General features: G+C 49.6%; 1 protein-coding gene across 2 annotated transcripts in view; it reads right to left on the bottom strand.

Moving 5' to 3' along the window:
* The window catches only part of TBX5 (T-box transcription factor 5), a 102520-nt gene extending 96007 nt beyond the window's left edge, over positions 1–6513 (bottom strand). The window contains exon 1 of one of the 2 annotated variants that reach the window (XM_070627203.1): positions 6153–6513. The gene's annotated coding sequence lies outside the window, so the exon portion shown is untranslated. The remainder of the gene's footprint in view (positions 1–6152) is intronic. The other variant, XM_070627197.1, reaches the window with a different exon arrangement.
* Between the last annotated feature and the right edge of the window lie 12458 nt (positions 6514–18971).

Raw genomic sequence — 18971 nt, 5'->3', positions numbered from 1 at the left:
GGAGTCCGAAGGTAGGTGGGGACCGCTAGTGGGGAGCAGGTCCTAGTGAGCATATTCTTAACCTTTGGGGGTTAGGAACACCCTTGGGATGCAATAAAAACTCTGGATCTCCTCTCCAAGGAGATCCATGAACCTGGATTAAAGCCTTTGGAACCAGGGTTGTGGGCCAGGCCCTCGCTGGTGACTTATTTGGATCCACAGGCTTCCTGGGGACAGCAGAGTCGAGGATGGCTCTTGCAAATATCTTCACCTTCCCTGCTCTGTGTGTGCACACTCGGACACAACCGCAGGACCCGGTTCCATCCCCTCTCTCTAGCTGTAAAATCAAGGGGCCACCGGGCCCTCAAAAATGTCCCCAACCACTGGAGGACCATAACCAACCCCAATCCCCAAGGAGCTCCCGGGGAAGGGACTTCTCTGTCTTGGCTTTCAGACTTTCCAGCTTCTGAAGTGAGATCTACACCTGTGAGATGAAGGGCAAGGAAAGGAACCAAGACCCAGCCTGCCTGGATTCTTCCACCCGCGCCCCCAGCCAGCCACACTTTTCCTTTTCAAACGCCCAAATACCCAACAGGGAAACTTCGAGGATGAATGCACTGGGCTTTGCCTGTGTAGACCCGGCCTCTACCTTCCAGCTTTGTCAGATGCACAAAATGCCAGAGAAACCCCCTCCCCTGGAGGGGCCCTCCAGGAAGTGGAAGGGTCAGAAATTGGCGCCTCCCCGGGAAAATGATATCCGCTCCGGGTGAGATCTGACAGGACGTTTCCGAAGCTGAGAAAATGGACAAAATCGCCCCAAACGCTGGCCAGATTCTCCCGCCACCCAGTTCCCTCGGCTGGGGCTGAGGGGCACACGCAGGGAGTGAGCTGTTCAAAACAAACAGAGACAGGGTTTTGTTTGGTTGGTTTTTTCATTTCAAGATAAAACGTGTATCTACACCTTCCTTGAGAGAATGGAGATGAAAGAAAATTAGAAAATTATCTGGAAACGGCTTTAGTTTCCCCTTTCCTATATATACTTAATTATCTGGATATTTGAGAAAAATTTGGAGATCTAGGGTCGGGATGACTAGAAGGAGCAAATTAATTTTCCGCTTCTGTGTGTCTGCTGGGGAGCTATGGGGGGGGGGCATCTCTTTTTGGGAAACCCGCTGCCGACTTTGAGCCCCTTCGCTAGGCGGTGAAAGCGCCTTGAAACCCACAAAGTTTTGAGGCCGATTTGACCATCCTCCCCACCATCCTCATCACCACACCCATTTCTCCCTCCCTCCATCCCAGCCTCGGGGGCATCGCGATATTTGGCAAAGGAAAAGTCTCCAGAAGTATCTGGCAAATTCAGGACATGGTGTACCCTTCGGAGTCATAGCTGGAGGATGGAACATTTCACTCTTGCTCATACAATCTGGACAGTCGTCCCCATGAAAGCCAATTTTGACCGCCTGGCAAACCCAGGAAATTCTAGATAATTCAGTATAACATCTGGATAATTGGCAATATCGCCTGGGTAATTCAGGAGACAGGATGGGGGAGTTTGTAACCGGGCGGCGATTTCGAGGCACGTAAAAAGTTGAGTTTTTCGTTTTGTTTCAATTCAAAATGAGCGGTTTGGGTTAGAATTTCCGCTTCAGCCATACTCACGAGGCGCTGAGAACAACATCGTGGTGGCCACTTTTCTCGGCGGCCAAGCTCCCTGGAGCAAATACCTGGCTCGGCGGGACCTAAGTGGGGGCCACTCAGAGGGGACGGTCGCTGGGCGCGCAGAGCAAATTTGCCCGGGCTGCACCCAGAAAAGATGACATAAGTGGCGCTGACGAGCGCTGCCCGGCAGAAACGCGCCTCAATAAAGGGTCCTCGGGGTAGCGTGGGCCGGAGGGATTGCCTCACACTCCGGAATCGGGTCCAGACGGGTTTAGAAATGTTTTGCTGGACGCCTGCCCCGCGAGGGCGACAGCGGCAGCCGGCGGGCCGGGCGAAGCTGAGCTGCTGGTCACAGGCTGGCGCTGAGCGGTGGCCACCGTGGCGTCCTCGCTGGCGGAGAACGTCTCCAGCCTTTGCCCGGTTTTTTTTGTGTGTGTGCCCTCCACTTTGTGTGCCCCCTGGGGGCAGGCCTCTGTCTGCAGTGCCCCAGCTGTGACCAGAAAGGCATTAAGGAAGCGTGCAGGCAAGAGTTTGGCACCGAATGAGGCGTGTTGGTTTCAACATCGGTCTCTCCCCGAGATCGGCGGGCTGCGAGGGGCAGAGGACCATCCTGGTCACAGCTGGGTTCCCAAGGCCCAGAGGGAGCCTGAAACTAATGGAATGTTTATTGAATCAGTGAATGAATCCAGAAATCTGGCTTTCAATCTTAACTTTTACCATCATCTCCTCTGGGACATTGAATGTCGCTCTGGCCCTTGTCCCTCCGAAGAATAACAGGGCAGTCTCTGGCCCCTGCCAAGCTCTCCCCCTTCAGTCATAAGTGATGACCACGCAAGCATCCGACATTCATTGACCACCTACGCTTTCCATGCAGCCTGACTTTCATTTAACCCCTCAACAACTATTAGGGGTAGGTACTCTTGTACTCCATTTTACAGAAACGCAACCCGGAGCTCAAACAGGTAAATTAAGTCGGGAATTTGATGATCGTGAGTCCTAAGCTCTGGATGCCGGCGTCGCTCCAGCGTACCATGCGTTCAGAAGCCTCGGCTCCCCATTTCTCCAGGCTTACACAATTCTACACTGCTTCTCCCCTCGCTGTGTATCTGGAGCCAAGCAGTCCAGACAAACCAAGCCCGAACACTTGAAGGAGGCTGTAACTATAGCTCTAAACTTAGAGATCGCGGCTGGGGACACATAACTGCTTGGCCATCTGTGTTCATGCGCCCTTACACTTGGGGCAGGAAGAAAAAGGTTTACTTGCGATCCTGCCCAAGGCCGCGCATAGAAATACTGCTTGGAATTCCTAAAACCCTTAAGAACCTAGAGGGTCCGCAGGTTAGGTTACGACAGAAAGGGTCCTGAGAGAGGTCGCCCTGGAGGCGGGCGTGACCGATCTAAGCTCCCGCACCTTCGCGCGGCGCGTCCCACCCGCGTCTTTACGCACAGGCGCAATTGCGCCCGGCGTCTTGGTGCAAATCCGGACTCTGCCGGATGGTCTCCAGTCCCGCCAGGCTTCGACCGCTGCACGCTAGTCAACGTAATGAATGGAGAGAGAAAAGAAGGGGCGGGGAGTGAAGGGGCATTGTGAAGGAGGTGAAGCATCTTGGAAATAATACCCCGAGAGAAGGAAATATGGACAACAGTTTATCAGCACTCCCGCCCCCATTGCCCGCATGTTTAAAACCCCTAAGTAATTTTAGATTGTGTCTTCAGTTAATATATCTCTCTCCCTTTTCCGCGGGCTGACAGGGAAGCGCCGTTGCTGCAAGATGTCTGTAGGAAAGGGTCTTTAAGAGTTTCCACATTGTTTAGCTACACAAACGTGTTTGTGGTTCCTGAGGCCCTCCCCCTCCCCACCCGCCTCCGAATCTCATTTCACTTTATGACTCCAATTGTTTGAGGATGCCCGCGCCACATAAATCCTGCTTCGAGATTAATCTCTCTGCTCGCGCTGAGCACAGTAATTTTTTTTTTTTTTTGAGTTCTTTAAAAGAGGGCGCCGGGCGGAGATTTATTAACAAGGAAAAATGGTTTATTTTTATAGTCGACCTCGGAAAAGTGGGGGTGGGGGTGGGAGCGGGCTGGGGAAGGGGAGTCGTTCAGATGGATAAACAATGAGGCTGAAGGGGCCGGGGTGTTAAAGACCACTTCAGCTGAGAGTGGGCTGGCGACCTGAACTTTTCTCCTGGCGACCCGCAGCTCAGCTCGGCTGTGGACGGCAACTGGGGGTCTTCCGGACCAAGCCAGTAGTTGCAAGGTGTACCTGTGTGGGTCTGCTGATGGATTGTGTGTGTGCGCACGTGTGTCAATGAGGAGTCCACGCACTCCTGTGGACAAGCTTCTTCAGAGACACGGTGCCCAGACGAGGTCCCCTAAACGCGCCTCTCCCCAGCCCTAGTGCTCTGATCTTCAGGTCAACATGAAGGTTCTTAGATGAGGACCTGGATGGCCGTCACACGTCTGCAGAGCACTGGCTGCTCTTTCAAAATGGTAAACACTGGTGTATTTTTCTGGAGAAAATTCATAGTTTTCATCAGCTTCTCCATGGATGCCTTGTCATCCAAAAGGTTAAAAATCCACTAATTAAGGAAAAAGCTAAACTGGGGCCTTTCAGCTCCCCATGATGCTGGCAGCTGCACACTCTCCCCAAGTTTTTGTTCTTCAGAGCAGTTCAGCCTGTGTCATCAAAGAGTAACAGTGACCAGAAGCCACCACCTCATTCTAGGGCATTCTGGAGGTCGATTTGGGCTGAATTTGGGACTCACGATGCTCCTAGGATTCTCAGGGACACTAGACTCAGAGCCAAGGGGCCTGAGCTCTGCTTTCGCCTCTAACTGGCTGGCTGACCTTGAGGCAGTGGCCACTCCTCTCTGGGCCTCAGTTTCCCTGTAAGTTCTTGGAAGGGACATATTTGAGGTGTGTGTGTGTGTGTGTGTGTGTATGAGCACTGGTGTGCTCTCTTTCACAGCCAACTGCCTCGACCGCACATGTAGGAGAAGAACACAAAATCTAGAATGTTCCACCTTGCACCAAGAATAAGGTCCTGAGGTCCTGGTAGGGAAGGGTGGTTCTTAACCTTTGGGCGAATGTGGACCCTGCGAGAAGCTTATAAGACGAAAGACCTTCTCCTCACCAAAAAAGGGGGGGAAAGCACTTAAATAGGCGATTTTGCATGCAATTTGCGGAGTTCCCTGGACAGGTGAAGGTCCCCTGCTTAAAGCGAAGAGATGGAGCGTGAAGGCTGACCAGTGCCTTAGGAAACGGCCGGCTCAGGAAGCCTCCGGGCTCCGGCCACGTGAGCTGACTGGTCCGACCCCGCTCAGTGCTCCCGAGCTGAGTAGGGTGAGAGGGTGAGAGGAATACGCCCCTCCTTTGATTCGCAGACCCCGGGCCGCAGCCGGAGACCGCCCGGCACCGCGGCGTCTGTCTGTCTGCGCGTCTGCCCGCGGGTCCCCGGCTGTCCCGAGTGAACTGGAAACGCGCCGGGGACGCGCGGCTGGACCCGGGCGAGGGCGCGCGCTGCGCCCGGGCGCGCCCTAGAGAGGTCGCGCTGGGGGCCAGGATCTGGCCGCGATCTCCCAGGGGCCCAGTCCCGAGCGGCTCGTTTGGGGTGCTGGAGTTAAAGGCCTCGGAGGCGCACTTGGCTGATATCTGCGACCCTTGTCTGCGGGTCACTGACTCCTACCGCTCGTCCCCCCAAAAGTCTTTCCCTGAGTCTGAGTCACCTGCTCAGAGCAGAAGCGCTCGGTGGTTCAACCTGTTTGATCCCACGCGGCCTGCTTCCGGGGCATCACACATCCCCGTCGGCTGGGCCGCTGGCTGACTCTCCCTGGAGAGTGCCAAAATTTTCTAACAATAATAGACTACCAAAAACAAGGCTTTTTCTATTTTAAAACGAACTTTCAAATCATCGTCTTCCTAAACCCCAGCAACTCAATTACTATTAGGATTACGCCCTCCAAGATAAGGAGGCTGGGCCCAGAGAGGTTAAGCTATCCGTCCAAGAGAGCACAGTAAAAAGCGGAGAGCCTACACTCAGACTCAGGGCTTCAGACTCCAAATCGCCGTCATTTCCTAATGTACCACAACCAGCTTCTTACTCTTGGACGTCTCAGTCCAACGGGCAGGTGCCCCAGCATGCAGGCCGGCGTCGCAGAACAGAGCGCACATTCACGATATTGCCTGAGCCCAGGAGTCTCAGGCCCAACTGTGGGAAAGTGACAACGCGCATCGGAGGTCAGGCGCACCTCGTAGGCACACCCTTACCGACAACTTGGGGTGCCCAGCCTGCGTCCCCCGCACCTCCTCTTCTTTCCCTGCCCTCCTGTTATCCTCGCCCTGAAGCCGGGGTGCTTCGAGGTTGCACGGACACCTGGCGACCCTGCTTTTTCTCCACATTCCCGCCCAACCCCTCGGGTGCCCACGAAATACCAGCCTTTTACTGACGCACCGCGAACACTCCCCTGAAGGTGGAGGCATGTGGATCGCTCCCCACCCACCTGATGCCTTACCTGGTCGCGGGTGCTTGGATGAAGGCCTGCGCAGGGAGCCTAAGCGCTGGCGCGCGCGCACCGTGGCTCAAACCGCTCCATGAAGCATCCACTGGCCTCCAGCCGCGTTTCCGGTTGTAGCACGGGGCGCCCCCGGAGTGGGTCCGATAAGCTATCGGGCCGGCCGGGCCCAGGAGGGGCGCTCAGCGGCGAGCCAGGGCACCTCGGGCCGGCTCCCGGCTCCGGGCCCGGCTGCCTGCCAGCGCCGCTCAGGACAGCAGCGAGATGCCTGCCGAGGTGTTTCTGGTTACAATCACCTCACACACAGGCCTGCATTCCGCCTCCATCCTCCACCCCCCACCCCATCCTTACCATTATGTCTGAAGTCACACCTTCTCCGGGCCTGGGGATCTTTGCCCGGGTGGGGGCGATGAGTGCCGGGCCAAAGTTGCTAATCTATAGAGCACCAGCAGATCCGTAAAAAGGAATATTTTTGGTGGTCAGAAAATCAGCATTGAGTCGACATATGGCCTCCCCCTCCTATCCACCAGGAGTTAATTTTCTACCAGTTTAGCTAAGACTGCTGTTGTGTTCCTGATTATTTTCTGGAAGGGCTGAGGCATACCGTTTAATGGACTCATTTGTTTTCTACTTCGGAGAGTGGAGGGCTTATGAGGTAGGAAAAGATTCTCAGGAGAAAGCTAATCTTGGCTCTTGTGTCGTCTGAAAAACAATAATAATCATTTAGTAGCTACCATTTATTGAGCACTTATGTGTTTTAACCTTTTGAAAAAGTCTACAAGGGGGAACTATTATTTTCCCCATTTTACAGATAAGTAAATCGAAGCCTGAAAAGGTGAAGCGATGTCCCAGAGTCCCTCAGCTAGAGGAAGGTCAGCCCCCACTGGCCCCCTGTCTGCCTCACCCAGGCACACAGTAGGTCTGTGATAAAGGATTGTGGGAAGTCTCAACCTTGACAATGGAGGGAAAAGATGCCCTCACTAGTTTGTCTTGGGGATCCATCTGCCAACTAAAGGACAGTCAGTCAGACCCCCAAAGGCCCCATACCATTTCTTCCTCGCCCTATGAAATGATTCCTGCTGGAGAAGAATTTCAAACAGAGTGCCCTTGACACTCCCTGGGACTGGGGCTCAGAGGGGTCCCGCCTGGATAGGATGAAGTCTTTCCCAAGCTTTGGTGAAAATTGTAACCACACCATTCCCATTTCCCTGCTAGCCCAGTGTCCCGGGAGGGAAAACTTAGGCCACCCCTCTCCAGGCCGAGAGTCCTGTTTCTCTGTCCGGCCAAGCCTAGGCGCTGGGCCTTGGCCACACCTCTGAGGTCATTCCAGGCTTGCCTGAACCTCCCCCATCTGGAGAACAGGGCAGCCCAGGATCCACAGAGCAATTAACCTCACCCACCCTCTCCCTACCAGTTTCCTCAAAATAAATGTGACAAACGTGAGCCTAATGATCTGCGGCGGAAGATGTATATGCTTCAGGAACGTAACACATGGCTCATTCTGTCCCGGTGGGGCGGGCAGCCCAACTTCAGAGAGCAGCCGGTGGGTCAGATTGTAAGGATTTCCTGGCTTTCAGGAAACAAACAAACAATCAGCCGGGTTCTTTGGGGGCAGAGTAACAGCCACAGACACTAACACTAAGGATGATGATGATGATGATGATGGTGATGGGGCCAAGATTTACCCAGCACACGTGCCAGGTCCCATGCTGAGTTTTGCATGCTCTGACTCATCCGTTCTCTGCAACAACCTTACGAGGCAGACAAGACAATTACCGCATTTTACAGCCAAGGACTGCTAACATCATATACCCACACCCCCACAGCTAGTGGGTGGTAAAGCAAGATTTGAACCAGATCCACCAAGCTTTAAATGATAATAGATTTTTTAAAAATAATAAATGCACATGATAAAAAATTATCCAGCAGGAGGAGAAAATGTGCAATGACTCCTGACCAATATTCCTCTGGCTTCTCCTCCCCCTCTCTCCCCACTGCTGACGTTTCTGAGTTTGTGTTTTGTGTATCTTTTTATATTCTGCCTCCTTTGAAACTGCAGATGGAGCTCACAATATAAACTGCTCTACAATTTGCATTTTTATTATTTGGTTAACTGGATGATGTATTTTTAACGTATGGGCTTTCAATTACTAATCAAGTTACAAAAAAGGAGATTTCTTTCAACCCATCAAAGCAAGGGCCTTGGTGGGGCTAGTTTCCTGGGGAATGGTGCAGGGTCAAGTTTTGCTCAGGGTCATTTTAGCTGCTTAGGGACAGAAAGGGAGGGGGGAGAGAGAAGGAGGGGGGGGAGAACAGACAGGGAGGATATGGGAAGCTCAGACACCTCTGACATTCCAATCAGAGATAGCAAATGTCCCAGGGACAAAACATGCTCATCCGCTCTTGGCACGGGGGTGTCACTAGACTTGCATTTCAGAGCAGGAGATTTTCAAAGCCTTAAATGGTCTCTCAGAGACGGGGCAGAGCCATAGGCGCTCTCTGTTTTGTGTGGAAGGGCAGACTTTCCTCGTGGAGGGCTGGGCGCCATGAGACCCGCTGCATAACAGGAACTGGGGGATGAGGCTGGCCTATTTTGGTCCTGGCTTCCCATGTGGTCTTCCCTGCCAGGGTGCAGTCAAGTTTAAGGAATCCTCCTGTTCATTCCATTCCTCAGCCCCACCCCCAACACAGTCATCACTTCATTTTTGTCAATTGTGGCTCCAATCACTCATGCAAAGCTATTTTCCCAAATGGTCTTTGTGTTTTCTTTCACGTGGTTTATAAATACGGAGCACCTTCTTGACAAACCCGTGAAGCTCTAACTGAAGGCTTCTAGGCTGTCCCCCAAGGGACAGGAGGGAAGGACCAGTGCCTGTCGATCTGTTTGGAGGGGCTGCAGCGGCCAGAACGCAAGGCAAAGGGTAGCACCTTGGTGAAGAGTTGCTGGACCCACAATATCTTGTCCCTTGTTTAGCACAGTAATGGCCGATGGTTTTGTTGGCCTCTCTGTGCCTCCTGTCCCACAGTTTCTAGCTCTCAAGCAGAGAATAAAGATCCCCCTTTTCTCTGGGCTCTTTCGTTTCTCACCTGCCTCTCCCATTCTCTTCTTCTGCCCCTGTATGATCCTTCCTTCCCTCCCCCCTTCCTCTCTTCTATCTTCCGTCCTTCCTTCCTTCCTTTCCTCTTTCCTTCCTTTCTTCCTTCCTTCCTCCACCTATCTGTCTTTTCTCTTCCCACTACAGCCATCCCTCTTTCTCACCCCCCCTTTCCCTCTCTCCTCAGAGCTCTCTTATTCAGGGAGGGAGAATTATAACAAGAAATGCCTGCCAGGTCTCTGGGGCCTTCCAATTCAGGGGCCTTTGGGAACGGATCTTAACTGACACAGCAGGTCTCTCTCACAACACTGGGGGGACTGGAAATGGAAACGACCTTACTGGAGGCCCTTTGGCAGTCGGCAGTTTATTTTAAAGGTGTCTGCATGACTGTTTCACTTCTAGAAAAGTGTTCTAAATAACCAAAAATGTGGACAAATATTTAGCTGTGAGAATGTCCACAGCAGTGAAACAGGTAATCACAAAAAAAGTTAAGAACTTAGATGTGCAAAAATAGGAGAGTAGTAAAATTGTGTTTTATCTAAAGATGGAATACTACGTAGCCAATAAAAATCCAATTTCAAGTGAGAAAAGTAGATTTAAAGTAGCATGCATTTTTACAATTCCATTTTCTTTATGTGTGTGCATCTGATTGTGTGTATTATACACACATTAAAAAGATGGTGTGTGTGCATAAAGATGTTCGCCCTGGGAGGTAGGATTACAGAGTTTTGGGGGTTTGAATTTTTCTGTCTCCCTCCTCCAAATGTCTGTGTTTGAAGCTGGGTGATGAAATCATAGTGGTTCATTTTACTGTCATTTCTCCTTCTGTCTGTTTAAAACGTTTCTGTAACAAAATATTTTCAACGTTGATTTTTTTTCGTAAGTACAGCTAAGTGAAAAAGACATCGTTCAAGTTCATTTCTCCTTTGGGGAAATGTTTTAGAACTTTCTGTGCCCTTGCAGCTGGGATTATGTATTCTGGGGCTTCAAAACCCCAGATTACACCCTGCTCGCCTGAGGGGGCCATGGTGGGAGGAGGGGAAGCTGGTCCATTCTGACTTCCACTTGTGATGGTGAGCTGGCCAGGACGACCCTGCGAGGACTGGAGAGGGGGCAAAGTTGGCCAAGTCAGTGAGGTGAGTTTGCAGTAAGAGGGTCTTCTGAGGGGCCAGGAATTAACACAGACAGTCTCCTCGCAAGGTAAGTGAGAAGGGGGGCCCTGTAGGCCTGGGGGGTGTTTGGTTGCTTTTATGAGTGAACAAACCCAGTGAAGCTAAAGCAGGAAGATGGCAAATTGGGCATCTCCCGGGCTGGAGAGAAGCCCAGGGACGCTAGGGCTAAGTAATTCCAATTGGTCTTTGAAACCATCCGACACTGGGGCCACTGAGACCTGGGGACAACGAAGAGGGAGGGACAGAGGTCACGTTACAAAGGGGCTGAGGTTCTAGCCATTTTAGAGAAGGTTGATTATTGCCCTCCCTTGCTGAAATCCTTAAAGGAGCCACCAGGCGTACAAGCTCTCACCCACCAGCCTGCAGGAAATGCACATGCTGGCTTTCAAGAGAAGGGAGATGAAGCGGAAATTTTTCACAGCCAGAAACACAACCTGTTTGCCCAGCCGCCAGAATGGCAGCTGTAAGCTCCTGGGGCAGGGCCTTCCACCGGTTCTGCGCACCCAGTTCCTCTGCAGGGTCTGGAACAGAGTGGGCATCAATACCACTTGATGCGGGGCTGTCCCGGTGGCACAGAGGTTAAATGCACACGTTTCGCTTCTCGGTGGCCCGGGGTTCGCAGGTTTGGATCCCAGGTGTGGACATGGCACCACTTGGCAAAAAGCCATGCTGTGGTAGGCATCCCACGTATAAAGTAGAGGAAGATGGGCACGGATGTTAGCTCAGGGCTGATCTTCCTCAAAAAAATAAATAAATAAACCACTCGATGCATGAACAAACTGATCAATTAGTTCATTAATATTTCTTGGCTTCATGCAAAATGGCCCCACCTTCATTGCATTATTGTTCGAAGCGTGTGCCTGGGACCAGCTGCTACCCTGTCACCTGGTCGATGGGTTACAAACCCTGATTCCTAGGCCCCACGCCAACCTCATGCGGCAGAATCGCTGATCTGCAAGCACCAGCAATTTTCACCCTCACCCCAGGTCATTCTTCTGCCCCCACAAGGAGAACACTGCGGTAGGCATCACTGCCACTCACTTCTAGAAGATGCTCGGGCACAGAGAAGGAACGAAGTTGTGCAAAGACAGGCAATCATAAAGGCTATTCCTACCATTCGTTGTGTGTTTATCACAGGTAGATATCATAGGTAAATACTATACTTATCCTTTATTTCAGATTTATTAGTTATTTATTATGTGACACTGTGTCGAGAATCGTACGTCTATATTCTCATTTAATCCTCAAACGACTCCTTCAGGGAGATAGTTTACCTTCGTACAGGAGAGGAATTGTTGATAGAGAAGTGAAGTGACTTGCCCAAAGGGCTGCACCTTTAAACAACAATGACAGTAGCAGCAAAAGTAGCAATAACAGGTACCAATTATTGAGGGCATCCTGGAAGCCAGGCACAGTGCTAAGCATAGATTTTTAAAAATTTTTTAATCTAATCCGAGTCATTTAATTTTACATGGATTATTTAATTTCCTCCTCACAACTTTGTAAGGTAAGTATCAATATCCCCATTTTATAAATGGGGAAACTGAGGCCCAGGGAGATTCATTTCCCATGGCCACAGAGCTGAGAAGCAGTGACGGCAGGATTTGACCCCAAGTCATTACTCCTGAAAACTCCGGGATGTGCTGCGGGGTTCAGGCTGCTTTTCAATGATAGCCCAGAACTTTCTAAACATTCTCTTACATTGCTGGATATTTTTCAGCCTTAGACCAGCTTTTAGTCCAGTAGAATACAGAAACAGGCCCCAAGGTTTCTGAGGAACAGAGGAGATGTGGAACAATAATTAGGCATTCTGCACGCTAGCCTTGGATTTCTGTGGGGTCAGCTCTTACTCAGTTTATCCGCCTGGTAAATGGGGAGATGGGCCCCGGAGAGCAGTTCAGAAAGACTTGAATAGGAGGAGAGTCAAGGAGACACCAAGGGAAGGAGCAATGGACCAAGAGTGAGGACACCGGGTCCTGATCCCAGAGCTGACCCCAACTCGTCATGTGCAAGGGCAGTCCCCTGCTCTGGGCCTCTGAGTCCATGATTGTCCCCTCACTCTGAGACCCTATATTTCTGAACCCTCCTTTTCCCGACTTTCCAGTTCAGGCTCTCTGTGAGCCCCTTCTGCTAGCTCAGAAAATCTGTTCTTATAGCAATAATAATATTAATTAATTAATTAAATGTAAGATTCTGGGGAGAAAAATGCCCCAAAGTGCAATTGGACTTGGAACTTGGGGAGTTTTCCCAGTCGTTAAAAAGGGACAATCAGCCTTCCTAAGAAAACAAATTCTCCTCTCACTGTAAGTGCGGGTTATCAATCGGAATTCTGATGACTTTGGGGCTGACAATTTGAACAACCACTTACGCCTCACCCTGCGCCTTTTATCTGAGTGCTACACAAACATTGTTAAACACACAAGCCGAGGCCAGGGAAAATGGTATCATCTTGGAGGGGAGAAGACCCGGGGAACTGAAGGGTCCCCACGCCCCTCCCTCCCACTCTTCCCTCAACAGAGCTAATCAATGGCCTGACGGGGCTTAGAATTAATAAGTCTGGACTCCTGCACTTTTGACCTAGCTGTTAGATAACAATTCCTTTAGCTAGGCTGTGGGTTATTAGGCATGAAGAGTCACTTTGATGAATAGATGGCATTTTATTTATCTAAATTTCTGGAGGAATGGTGTTTATTTGAAAAGAGAGGAATGTAATTTATAAATAATTTATTTGCACAGTATGACTTAAAACATTGAATCCTTATTGGAGAAAAAAACTAAAAAAGATCTCTTATACTTTATTGATTTAAAAAACACAAAAACCTGACTCTCTGTACCTGGGTTTTCGTCATCTTTTTCAGTGTCCTTAATGCCTAATTGAATGGCATTTTGAGTCATTGTTCAATCACGCATTGAATCTCACTGTTGAAAAGGCTTTCTTGTTTGCAAACAAGCAGTTATAATTCTGCAACAATTTTTGATTTTGCAAAGGTGGCAACAGGCTAACCACTCCCAAATTGAGGATGGGTGAAATAAACAACAATACATATGCAAAATGGAATATGCTGACATCCTTGATGTTGTGGAACTTCATTTATTCTCTTTCTTTCTCTCTCTCTGTCTCTCTCTCTCACACACACACGCAAGTATCACTAAGTAAAAAAAAAAGTTACAAAATAATTGGATTGCATTTTATTCAAGATATCCAAATGTTCGATCAAAATAACAAGTACACATGCCCTCTGACCCAGCAATTTCACTTCCAGTTATACTTGTAAATTTGCAAAACAATGTATTTACAAGGGTAGTCATTGCAGCATTGTTTGGAATAACATAAAATTGGAAACATTTTAAATACCCAACCATAAGGACCTGATTAGGCAAATCATGATTTAATCTCCACAGTGGAATACTATGCAGCCATTAAAATGGGGAAAAGGAGAACCATCTCTGACATAGATTGCTAAAGAAAAAGCTAAGCCTAACAATGGGTCTAGAATATGTCAGTGTGTGTCAAAAAGGAGAAAGACTCAAGGAAGTGGTGACAATGGCTGCTCTTCTGCTGGGGAATGGAGCTGTAGGGGACAAACATAGGAGGCAGATTCCTCACTCCTTATGCTTTTGTAGGTTTGGAAATGAGAACCATGTGACTGTTTTCCTATTAAAAATAAATGAAGGTAGGGGCTGGCCCCGTGGCCGAGTGGTTAAGTTCGCGCACTCCACTGCAGGCGGCCCAGTGTTTCGTTGGTTCGAATCCTGGGCGTGGACATGGCACTGCTCATCAAACCACGCTGAGGCAGCGTCCCACATGCCACAACTAGAAGGAGGACCCACAACGAAGAATGTACAACTACGTACCGGGGGGCTTTCGGGAGAAAAAGGAAAAAAATAAAATCTTAAAAAAGAATTTAAAAATAAAAAATAAATAAATGAAGGTAGAAATAGTCAAAGGATACCTGTGAATCTCTGTGCATAGAAGAACGTTTACAAAGACGTACACAGAGTTGGTTCTCTCCTGGTGCCTTGGTCTGAGCACACTTTCACATTTTTCCTCTTTTGCTTGTCCATGTTCTCTGATGTTTCTGAAATGCACATGAAAAGAGCTCTTTTGTAGATTGAAAAAAAAAAAAAGAAAGGAAGAGAGAAAATGGCTTTCCCTTCTTCATCCTCAATGGAATGGATTCCTTTATATGTATATTAATATCTCTGCAGTCGTCACTGTAAAATGACAGGGCGGTGAGAATAAAAAGAGGTTTATGGGTATTTGGGTGAGATGAGAAGGACTTCCAGATGTAAGAAAGCCAAGCTTTGAGAAGGAGGGGGCCCTGTTCCCGGATGGAGGAGATGTACTTCTGAATTTCATGGCCGCCCTGGGCCTCTCTGCTTAAGGCCCTCAGTGCTCGTGACGATTGTCCAGTGGGGAGATGGAGGGGTGGAGAAGCAGTCAGGCTCCCCTTTCAAGGATGAAGAAACTCAGATGGTGAACGAGGCCCCTCAGAGGTCACCAAGAACGAGGGAGAAGAGATTCTGAGTTTCCCTTCTTGGTGAGAGCTCCTTCCTTCTCAGTGATAATGATGACAAGAAGAATGTCTAATTGCGGTCAAGTGCTTACTCCATGCCAGACATTGGGCAAAACACTCTACGCCCATTATCTTGTTTATCCTTGTAGATCTTCGTGAGGATTAAACAAGATGATACCCTTGGGCAGTAGACAGCCCTTGGAACTGGCCATGGCTGCACTCTCTATACTGTCCTGTCAGTAGGTTAGATCTAGGAGTAAATGTGGTCATCTATTTATAGAGGTGCTGTTAGCGCCTGTCTGGATCTGTTCACATTGTCGTTTTCAGTGTGCTGGTTGAACTTCCAACGGCCAGCACCTGGAATCCTTTGCCTGAGGGCTTTCTCTAGTCCCTGGAGCCTGCTCATGGGCAAACTGGAATTGTCAAGGAATGAATGTCCCACCTCTGCGCCCAGGGCAGCCCTCAATCAAAGACCAACGGAACACAGTATAGAAATACTGCAGCCTCCTTGCCCCTAGGGTGCGCTACTCTGGGTGTACGGTCCACACTGATTCCCACAATTCCCCAGTGGGATTAAGCTCCAGAGCCCACAGGGATAACTGGCTTGACTAGTACCCTGTGCTGACTTCCTCTCTTCTCTGCCTCCCATCCCCACCCCCCCCACACACACAGCTTTTCCTGGGATCATCTCCCAAATCAACTACTTACATTGAAACCTTGTCTCAGCATCTGCTTCCTGGGACCCAGCCTAAGACATCTACCATGACCCCATCCTATGCCCTTTTTAAAAAACATCCGCGTCTCTCTTTTGCCTCCTCTCATAATAACCTCCATCAATAGAGCACGTGATGGGTTTCACATCTCATTCCCATCTCTTCTCTCCATTGAACCTCCCCCAATTCTGTGAGATGGATATGCAGGCATTACCACCCGCCCTCCTTTTACAGATATGGAAATTGAGAGCCAGAGAGGGGGTGTCATCTCCCCAAGAACACACACAGCTAGGAAGGGGCAGACCCCAAACCCTAGGCTTCTGATTTTCTGCCTCACTCTCAGTCCATTGTGCTATCTGCCTCTCCCTTCTCTCATAAGAATATCTTGTATTTCTACATCACTGCATAGTTTCCCTGGAGAATATCTCATTCAAACTTTTCAACAACTCTGCATTTTATTATTATTATCATTATCATTATAGGTGAAGAATCCGAGACTCCTAGAGGTTGAGCCATTTGTCCCAGGTCACCTGGCTGATAGGAGGTCTTGACTTCTGGTCCCCTTCTCCTTCTGACCCCAGGCTGCCTCTCTCCTCCTCTCTCTTGCCTCTTCTACGGCTCATGCACAGGCAGCTGTGGACACAGGAGAGCTTCACAGGAGCCCAGAAGCGAAATAAACTATTGGGATGGTCCTCAGCGGTCACTGCTCCATTGCTACCTAAAGGACAACTTGAACTAAAAACAAAATCTAAGAGGGGCCAGCCCAGTGGTGTAGGGGTTAAGTTCGTGTGCTCTGCTTTGGTGGCCCAGGGTTCGCAGGTTCGGATCCTGGTGTGGCCCTAGCACAGCACTCATCAAGCCATGCTGTGGTGGTATCCCACATAAAATAGAGGAAGACTGGGACAGATATTAGCTCAGCAACACTCTTCCTCAAACAAAAAGAGGAAGATTGGCAAGAGATGTCAGCTCAGGGCCAATCTTCCTCACAAAAAAAAAAAACACAAAAACGCACCAAAATCTAAGAGAACCTTGCTCTGGCCCTGACATATTGTACGCCAGGAGATTGACAACAGTTCAGAACTGGGCTAAGTCTTCAGCTCTTGGCTCTCTGGTCTGTCTTGGGAAAAGGATCCTTGTACGAGCCAACCACAATGAATTCACAACGATGAGGGGGAGGCAAGGGTCAGCCTGCCCTGGTGACTTCTCACAACACAATGATGTTGACCCCTTATTGTGGTACATCCCTCAGTGTGATGGTCAATCCTACAAAACCCATTATCCTTGCCAGCGAGTGGTTTAGGAATAGACCTATGACAATTCTGGCCAATGACAAACAGGGAGAATTAGCTGGGAGGTAGGGGGCTACAGTAACTAGTTTCCGAAGATGCTCCTTCCATCTATAAGCCTGGCCTCCAGTATTTATGCCCCTTCTTGTCCCCTCTCCTTGAATCTGCCCTGGCCCGGGACTTCATTGAGACTCAGAGGATACAGTGACTGTGAGGCTGTGTGACTCCTGAGGCTAGGTCATAGGAAGCCTTGCAGCTCCCAACTAGATCTCTTGTTCTGGGGGCAGTGAGCTGCCGGGTGAGAAGTCTGGTTACCCCGAGACTGCCATGCTGTGAGGAAGCCCGGGTGAGCCACACAGAGAGGCTGCATGGAGAGAGATGCCTGGCCATCCCCCAGCTCTTCAGGCATCCCAGTGGAAAGACTAGACCAGCAGCCATCTTGGACACCGAGCTCCGCTGACATTCAGATGACTGCAGCCCCAGCTGCCCTCTGTCTGCAATCTCCTGAGAACCTTAAGGGGAACTGCCCAGCTGAACCCAGTCGACTCAAAGCGCTACGAAAGACAGGTTTCTGGGAAAAGTTTCCTCGCTTCTAAGAAAGAGGTATGGGGATGCCCCCCCCACACACACATACACACATACCTCTTTCCTCTGGACATGTCAGGTCTAGATGCGGCCAACTTGGGGACACAAGAGATCTAGTTGTTGAAGGCAAGGTCCACACACTGAGGATGCCAGAGCAAAGAGAAGGAAAGAATCTGAGTCCTTGATGGCACTGTAGCCCCACTGAATCCACCAGCGCTGAGGCCCACCCTACCTTGGACTCCTTCTTGGATGAAATAATGGCTTCATCATTAGCACCAGTTTGGGTTTTGTGTTACTTGGTCTGAAGGCTTCCTAATTTGCCCCTAGCAGCTGATCTGGGCTCAAGGCAAGAGAACAGAGGGGCTAGGTAAAGTCAATATGGGTTTCGATGTGGGTTCTGCTTGGCTAGCCACTTGACTTCCCTCTGAGCCTCAGCCTCCTCATCTGTAAAGTGGGGAGAATGATTCTGTTCACCTGCTAGGAGTGCTATGAGGGGATCAATGAATGGACATATGTAAATGACTTACCCCAAATGCTTGGCCCAGAGTAGACACACAGGTTTTGTGAGCCATGACAATCACTAAGGCACCACTCGGACAGGTTCTTCAGACCCCTGGACCTCCATCCGACACCGCTTCAGAAAGGGAGCAGCTTGAGATTCCCAGACAAAAAGTCTCACCAGAACACAGCGTATGCCCGTCATCGTCCTGGGGCTCCCAGGAGTCTAGGGTCCACCGTGCACATCAGGACCCCAGATGCCTCCCCTCCACACACCTGGTTCTTCATCAGCTCAGGGGCCACATTCCCTTTGAAGCTGGCCTGTCACACCACCTGCTGCCAATCGGTTTGAAATTAAAGTTTAAAACCAAGCCAAAGTTTCCTCTCTTTCTCTCTGTTCTGTTTAACTTTCCTCAATAAACAGAAGCTCATGTACATTCAACGGGCAGAAGAGCAGAGGAGAAGGGAGACTTATAGCTGCTCACCAGGATTTGTTTCATCAAAACTGACGACAGTTTTGCTGCGTGGACAATGTCCTAAGCTGTCTCAATAAAGCAAATGTGGAGTCCTTACAGAGGTGGAAACAACTGGGACAGAACTCACCAATCTCTGGTGGCCTTATTGGGGGAATGGAAAAATGAGCAATCATTGGAGAATGTCTTAGGTGTTTCATGCACGACAGTAGGTACCCCAGATGCAACTGGATCCCAGGATTAAACTTTTTTGAGTAGATTTGGGACAAACTGGGGCTGAAGATTAAATTGGGCATGTGCTAATTCTATTGTATCTGTTTTCATGGCCAGAATCTGTATACATTGACGTCCTCATTGTATCTGTTGTTTAGTATTTCGAAAATCATCCATGGGAAAAACTCTTAAAAGTGATGGGAAGTTTTCTATATCTAGAAATGGAAACTTTGATTCAACTTTGGGCTTTGGGGGAAATCACCAAAA

Source organism: Equus przewalskii, chromosome 7 (genome assembly GCF_037783145.1).
Source record: "Equus przewalskii isolate Varuska chromosome 7, EquPr2, whole genome shotgun sequence".
Taxonomy (NCBI): Eukaryota; Metazoa; Chordata; class Mammalia; order Perissodactyla; family Equidae; genus Equus; species Equus przewalskii.
This window is presented reverse-complemented; position numbering and strand designations above follow the sequence as displayed.